General features: G+C 39.9%; 1 long non-coding RNA gene across 1 annotated transcript; it reads left to right on the top strand.

Annotated features, from left to right (window-relative positions):
* The first annotated feature begins 1,117 nt into the window (after positions 1-1,117).
* LOC121715607 lies at positions 1,118-7,811 on the top strand. The gene is made up of 3 exons (XR_006033653.1): positions 1,118-1,128; positions 3,343-3,346; positions 7,596-7,811. It is a non-coding gene; the product is annotated as an uncharacterized LOC121715607 (long non-coding RNA).
* Positions 7,812-8,068: the final 257 nt, after the last annotated feature.

Genomic DNA, 8,068 nt, shown 5'->3' with positions numbered 1-8,068 from the left:
AGGTCAAGACGGAAGTTCCACTCGGCAGCGCTCGGGTTCATCCACGGGAAAAAAACCTGATTGTGAAGATGTCTTTTCTGGTATTTGAGATGTTTTCTTTGTTTATTTTAGTTTGGTATGCATGTGAATGAATAATATAATGATCAGAAAACAGTTCATATATATTGTTGCTCTAGGCTACTTCAAGATTGAACTTTTTTTAAAAAAAACGCTTTTTGTATTTTTGGGGTGGTTTTAGATAGGGTATGTCTACACATTATGTTTTTTGTAAATATATAATTACATATTAAGAAAGCAGAGATTCTGCTGAATAAAATGATACCAAACACTTAGGGCATTCGTAATCACATGTGGGAGAGCCGGGACAGTTGAAACACTTTTTAATTAAACGTAATTTACAAAGCGATCGTACCACACTGAAAGCTAATATTTGGTCACTAGTAACCTACATCTGTCCTCTGTCAAATACAGATGCATTTTCAGCTTTGAACAAAACCGTTCAGGAATTATTACAACAAAAGTGGGACGTGCGTAATGTTTCATTCGTCCCTCCTGGTCGGGACAGTTGAAACAACATAAGGGGACGAATGAAACATACAGTTTAAGCCATATAAACGTCCAACAACTTCGAAATTTTACTACATATCATGAATGGTACTCCCAAAAGGTTTTATTTTAGATATATTGTTGCAGGGCTATATGTCTTTGTGCATGTCTGTTAACAACTCATTGCCATCATCATGAAGCGTGTGAAGCGGTTTTTGAAATATCATGCCCTGTGGATGATTCTGCCATGTTTATAGCTAGAACGGTAAGCTTTCCCATTTATATCATGTTTATATTGTTGAAAATGTCGTTTCACTAGGTTTTTACGTTAGGCCAATGCACATCCAAATAAGTAGGCTTAACGACCCACCGGCCGTCAGTCTCCATACACGGGTTTCCTGTTTACCAACAAAACTAGATGCGCGCGCAGCCGTGAGGCAGAAGACGCTTGGTGGCCGTCCACAACGTTATAAACTTAACCTAAATAGTCGGCTGCTGTAAGCTACAATCGGATTTTTTTGTATACCCCTGTTGTCTCAATGATAATAACATCTCATTTCAGACTATATTTCAAAGTTTGATGTTCATTTGGATTATTAATATAACATCGTATTTTGTCATTTTTGGCAAAGACATGCATTTCGTTAGGTATATTGAACATATTTAACATTCTCTAATCATCGTGATTTCGAATTGGTGCCGTTTTCAGCACAAAAACTCATTTTATTCTTTTGCTCTTTTGCATTGCTATGCTGTTCTATGGTGCTTTCTGCCTCTTGGTTGCGCACGCATGTTTTTGTGACGTTCCATAGAAATCCATGTAGCCTATAGGATAACATGGGGAAACTCAACCCCCTACCTGGTGGGCCCAAATGTATTTTCATCTTCCTAAAACTGTTTTTCTATGTCTTACCTCCATAAATGATTGTTTAAACACACCTATTTGTGCATTTAATTAAAATACATGGAGTTACAGCCTGGTCGGGACGATTGAAACACGTGTTTCAATCGTCCCGACACAGACATATGTCACTACAGCTTGTTTTGCTTTCCATGTAAACAAGCATGCGATATGAAAGTCTGGGATTGTGGAGAACACTAAATGGTCTACTGAATAAGCATTAAGTCAAACCTTTAAATGAAAAACACTCTGATAATTGAAAAAATGTAACCGCTAATGAAGTTTACTTTTGCGCATCAAAACTCGTTTATCGCCAGTAACAACGTGATAAAATGACATAGCAGGAAGATATTTGGCTGATAGAAGGAGGTTAACATGCTCTATGTTTTGACCGAAGGACGTCTGTCTATCATCATTACACTCAGAGAAAACTGGATTGTTTCATTCGTCCCGTGTTTCAATCGTCCCGGCTCTCCCCTACACTTTTAATACTTTGAAAAGACTCTCATTTCGTTTATTTGATGTTGCCTAGCAACGCAGCGTTCAGAGCAAAGATTCTAGAACAGAGCTTCAGAGAGACACGTTTTGAGTTTGTGGCCAAGTACCTAAAATATCGGTTTCCATGTGTATGTGCTGGATGGTGTGCTTCCTTTATGAAAGTAAGTGTTTTATAGAGTTACAGACATAATGAGTCATGTTGTAGTGGTCAACATAAATATGCCCCTTCTGTTATTAGAATGCTAAGCGGAGAAGCATGCTAAGCAGAGATTTAGTATCATTAATTTCTTGTGTGGCTAGCTATTCACCTTATTCAGCCCCGCCCATTTTTTTAAATTCCACCAGAGAATGTCTAATAAGACGGGCTCTGATTCCACGTTGTCTTTAAACTTCCGGTCGGCTAGCTACGTCTAGTTAGCTTCATTGGAATAACACGGCAGAAGAGGATAGAGAGGCTATCTTACAGAACAGCCGCTCCAAAGTCAGTTTTTTCCTAACTTCAGATAGGAAAGCTGTATAACAGAAATGTCTTAAGTCACCAAAATCCTAAATAAACGTTCCTAACTTTAGGATGACCCATAATATATGATGGCAGTCATCTCGATAGAGCTCTGCTATCTCAATGTATCGCAATGGATGTACTGCTCAATCGGAAGTTCGGAGACAATGTGGGCAAAGCTGGCGCCCCCATGTTTGCGCGCGGAATAAGGTGAATAGGGATGTTGTATACATATATATGTATGTTGCTAATTGGGATTTATGTTGTTTAGCGTAATGCCATGGTCATTTGATATGAGATGCTTGCACTCGTAACTTCGTCACTTATAACTTTAGGACTGCTATTTAGCACTTTAGCCCTAAAAGTAGCACCTAAGTCTGTGACAGCTTAAAAGAAGTGGCGAGGACTCCTAACTCCTAACGCGATGTTTTGAAATGCGTCTACTATTGTGTAGCCTACAGGAGCTTCCAATCGCGAGGGAACTTGCATTGTAGGCATAACTAAGGGATGCAATAACACCACCAACAACCGAAACTAGCCTACTCATTGTCAACATGTACATTAAATGTAACGTTTCATGTGAATCAAATTAAAATGCTTTCTTTGCAAACGTAGGCATAGGCATATGGTGCCAGATTAATTTAATAATGCTGCTGTGTGAATCACGGTAAGCGCGAATGAAGTGGCCACTTCTTAATGGGACGCACTGTATGGAAGTGGGCTAAGTAAAATAGAGATGTTTCAAATAAGATAAGGTTAATCAGAATTCTACGATATGCCCGCTTGACAACGGCAGAGATAGAACTGGCCTTTGGCCATAGCAACCATCCATTTAGAACGATTGGCCTTCATAGCAACCAAAGATCTGAGCTGTGTTGCAATGTGAGGCAAAGTATAGAAAGGTGATGAAATATACAGACAGGTCAAGAAATATAGGTGCAATGTAGACAGTAGTATACAGTTGATTTACAGACAGTGGTTTAGAGTAATATTAAGTATTCCTTTATTCTGAGATACATCTGAGATAGGCTACATCCATAGGCTCTCAAAACAACCCCAGGCTCACAAAACAATCCCAAACAGACATAAGGTCTTTATTGAGCAAATCCATATAGATTATTTGTCAAATAAACCAGTAAAACAGAATTAGGGGATGGAATATATAACATTCCCACTCATAGCTCATATTTTTAAAATAAATCAGTGAAAAAGTATCCTGACAAACAAGTGGCATTTTAATGCCTTGGTCATATTTCATAATTTCAATTCATCTCTAGGTTACCTGATAGCCCAGTTTGAGAAGTGCAAGACGTGTGACATTATTTATTTTTGCAGCCAATCACTGCTGTTGTTTTATTTTATTGATTTGATCTTAGTCATAGAAGCTAAATTCGAAGGCAGGCCACAGGTAAAAACCAACGAACCGCGTTCACCCCGCAAGCCAATAGTTGAATAGCCCTCTCCTAGAGCTTTAGAGGTATTGCCACTGCTCCAACACTGAAAGGCACTGTTAGAATGCTTGGATCAAGCCAGGTTCAGCATAGCGTATGCCACTGTCTGCTCACGTTGGTGACCGGACCAGGGCAAGCACACTTTCGCAGTTCCCACCGGAAATGCAGTCTAGTTAACACTACCCCCTTTCCTGGGAAGTTCCTCAGAGGCCTGGCCCCTCACTGTTCTACAAACATTAACATTTCACACCTGGTGATAGGCAAAGGCCTCTAGACAGGCTTTCATTGAATTCAAAGATAAACAAAGGATGCTTGCATAGGACAAGGACAGGAGAAATACAGTAGACTATAAAGCTTATTCACAATTCTTTCAATGTGTACTGTGTGTGTGTGTGTGTAAGTGTGTGTATGTTTATGTGTGCGTGCCTGTGCATGTGTGCGCGTGTGTGTTCCTCTTCGCTAGCACAGCGGTCATAATAATGCCACACAGCTGTAGAGCACACATTAACAAAGACAATGCAGGATGCCAAACGGCATGATGATTAAGAATCATTTCAATTCTAGTCTAGTTGTTTTTCACACAACTGTTGTCTCGTCTGTAGTTATCTCTTAGCCTCTTATCTTTCACCATCCGCGGTGCTCAATCCGAGGGGCGGGATAAACGGTTGTCTTTTCAAATTCCCTCTGCACGCAATAGGATAGCGCTACAACTCATGAGTCCCATGCGTTTTCCCACCAGCGGAGCTAGTTGGCTAGTTGATCAAACTTTTGCCAAGTTAAAAAAAAGCTTAACTCATGTCGTGCTGTTCGCCAGCAGCAGCATCCATCTTTTTTGTTTTCAAGTAGCAGGGAATTCATGCGGAACCGTCGCAACTCTGCTTTTTAATTTTTTTTCCAGCTCGCAAGCCAACGGAGAGTTGCTAGTCAAACCTTGCTGCAAATTACATTTGCTGCCGCTAGGGTGCATCTAGATTTCTAGGCTAGTTATCCCTTTCATTTATTCCTCATAAGGTGTTGTGATCATATTGACGATAAACAAAAACTATGTACTAGTATTATATTGACACGATTACATCATAGACAGTAAGCCTAAGGAGCCTCTCATGCATTGTTGTACATTATGTTAAGAAATATTGCCCAGTGAATGCTATTACTCTTACATATCCCATACAGGAAGCATTCCACACAAAAACAGCGGTGAGAAAGAGAGAGACAGGGTGAGCTACAGCTTGGCTGTGACCTTGTGAGACCCAGCCCCGCTCCTCCAGATGTAAATGTGTTTGAGGTCAGTAGGCAGCACTCGTAATGCTCAGCTCCGAGGGCCAGAGTAGGATGGGGTCCTGAAATGCCCCTGCCATCTCCACTAAGAGCCTGCTAGAGCATAGGCCTTAGCCAGAGCCCCCTCCCGGTCCTGGGCACAGCAAACCTCGTCTCATCCGCTTATCATTTCTCCACATCGGGGTCAGACAAAAGTCATTCATTTTATTATATCATTACAGTGTATTCAGTTCCCATTTTGTTGCGAGCTGGGATGCTTCAAAGTGCCAGGACCATGATGACCTTGGAGGGTAAAATGCACTCCTCACATTTATGGGAAGTGGCTGTTGCATCAGAACCCTATCAAGGAATGTAGCAGCAATTACTAAAAAAATACTACTGTTTGAATTTATGTTGGATGATAATCATATGAAAATATTATGTCATCCAATGCAATGTAACACATGAAAAGACCATCTTAATATGTCATTGTGATGTGATGGCTACATTCAGCGCAAAAATAAAAAGGAAAAGCTTTTTTTCTGAGATAAAGAGATGCTGAATTGTGGTTAATAGTATGGAAATTCACCAGTAAGCTATGCAAATTGTGCATTATGCGAATTTGTTGGACTTCACTGGAGAAGGAAATCACCGACCAGATCATCCATGGTCGCATACACACAGCATATGTTGCTATAAGGACATGTTACATGGCCTACTTTGAATTTCGTAATTAGTTTCCTAACGGTACATAAGGCAGGAGGACCTATACATCTGGAAAGAAAATGAAATGGCAATATGAATCCGATCCACATGCTCTGGAGCCCTGGCTCCAGGCAAATGTGCCTTAAAAGTTAAGCCTGCTGTTGTGCTTCACAGCCACTGAACAGCACACACACGCACACACACACACACACACACACACACACACATCCTCGATGCAGACATGCACGCACCAACAGCACACACACACACACACACACACATCCTCGATGCAGACATGAACGCACCAGCCCCCACCTTTCATCTAGCCTCAGCTGACGGCCAGCTCAAGGTCATTTGCAGCGTTGTGACAGATCTAAAGGCATGTGTTTGCATAAACCCAGACGCTCGCACACTGTACATACACATTGCACACCCATGGAAGGACAGACAAACAAACACACACACACACATATATATGTAGAAACAGATGAGCGTCTGTGCACACTGTCTCACTGGCTCTGCCTTACACACTTACATAAAAAAACACTTTAAATAGTATATTAGTAAATGCACTCAGTTAGAAGATGTTAATGGTTATTGCCCATTATTTCCGCCTATTAACAGAGGATTATATATTGATTTTGAATTATATTCATTCTTTTGAGATGAAAGCATGATCATTGAGTTTTTGGGCACCTTGCAGAAACTAAACCATAAAATGAGTGGTTTCATACAGCTTGATGCCGGCAACCACGTAAAATGTAATTTTACATATAAAAAAGTAATGAATAATAGACTGTTATGGAGGGAAACTTGCTGTCTTGCTCTGTAGGAAGAATTGGTGGACTGAGGCATTAGGATGAACAATGTATCATTATCTGTTGTAATGTAGTGACATGCACTGAGAACAGCTATCTGGATTCTAGCAACATCACATGCATATTAATGCTGTATGAGTATTGCACAATGTATCCTCTCATTACATTGGGGAAGGATGCAGGAAGTCAGGGCACATCAAGTAATGTTTTAATGCTTGCATACACTCATACTTGTCATGTAGTTTGTAGATACTATCATAAATTTCTTTTAAAATAGCTTTTTTATCAGGCCCCTATGTTCCAGTTCAGTCATTTAATTTTAAAGGCAACGATAAGGTGTGTAGTTAATGAATAAAATTATTTTTTTTCTTCTTCAGAAATGTCACTTTAGTCAATTCATTGCTTTTTCTAACAAATAAACGAAATTGACATTCCTGGAAAAAAGTTCCAGCCAAGACGTATCCATAACATAGGCTAATGTTATTGTAACACATCGGCGAACTTGCAGGCTACTTTGAGAAGCTGCACTTTGTGTCGTACATGGAACAAAGTTTGTCCTTAACATACTGTAGCACCTACAAACTGAGTTTTTTTCTTGATCTCCCCCTAAATAATCTCTAAACAACCCTTAAAGGAGTACCGTCAAACCGGTGTGACGGGAATGTTGGGAAATAAAAATATAAAAACTTTCGGAAAAGGAAAAAAAAAAAAAAAACTTTCTAAAGAATATCTGTTCATTGAACTCAACTTAAGCAATAAGCCCAGAGAGGCCGTAAGTTACACTGATTACAACAGCTAAGGGGTGTTGTTAGGCACGACGCGCTAGCGGAGCTTAGCTGTTGTAGAATCAGTGTAACCTACAGCCTCTCTGGGCTTATTGCTTTTCTAAAACTGTTGCTATAAATAGTAGTAAAGGTAAGTAAAGGCAAAGCAACGAGAAATGTAACGATTTATTCATAGATAATCATTCTTCAGCCAAAAAATATATTTCCTCTATCTGAATGGTTGCTAAGCAACGTCGAGACACAGCTACTGTAACTTTTGTATCAAGTTATGGTAGTGCAGTAATATAGAACAGAATAAGGTCAAGGTGTATGTTTGTGCTGGATTTTACAACGGCATCGAACGTGATTCAGCCAATCACAATCATGGACTATCAGTTTTAGAAATAGAATTTTAGAACCTTCAATTGTTGCGGAACAGAATCTTGTTAGAATGTTCAAAAACCTACACCTTTTAATTAATTTCAGTTAACAAAGAGCTTCTCTGTGCGCTACCCTGTTGAAACTACTTGAAGTCACATAAATCGATGTTGCATTCTGATTGGTTCTCGGAACGTAGTGGCTTTTGCTAGCCTGGATGCCAGCCGAACTTAGCCCCGCCCACAACATTT

Source organism: Alosa sapidissima, chromosome 8 (assembly GCF_018492685.1).
Source record: "Alosa sapidissima isolate fAloSap1 chromosome 8, fAloSap1.pri, whole genome shotgun sequence".
Taxonomy (NCBI): domain Eukaryota; kingdom Metazoa; phylum Chordata; class Actinopteri; order Clupeiformes; family Clupeidae; genus Alosa; species Alosa sapidissima.
This window is presented reverse-complemented; position numbering and strand designations above follow the sequence as displayed.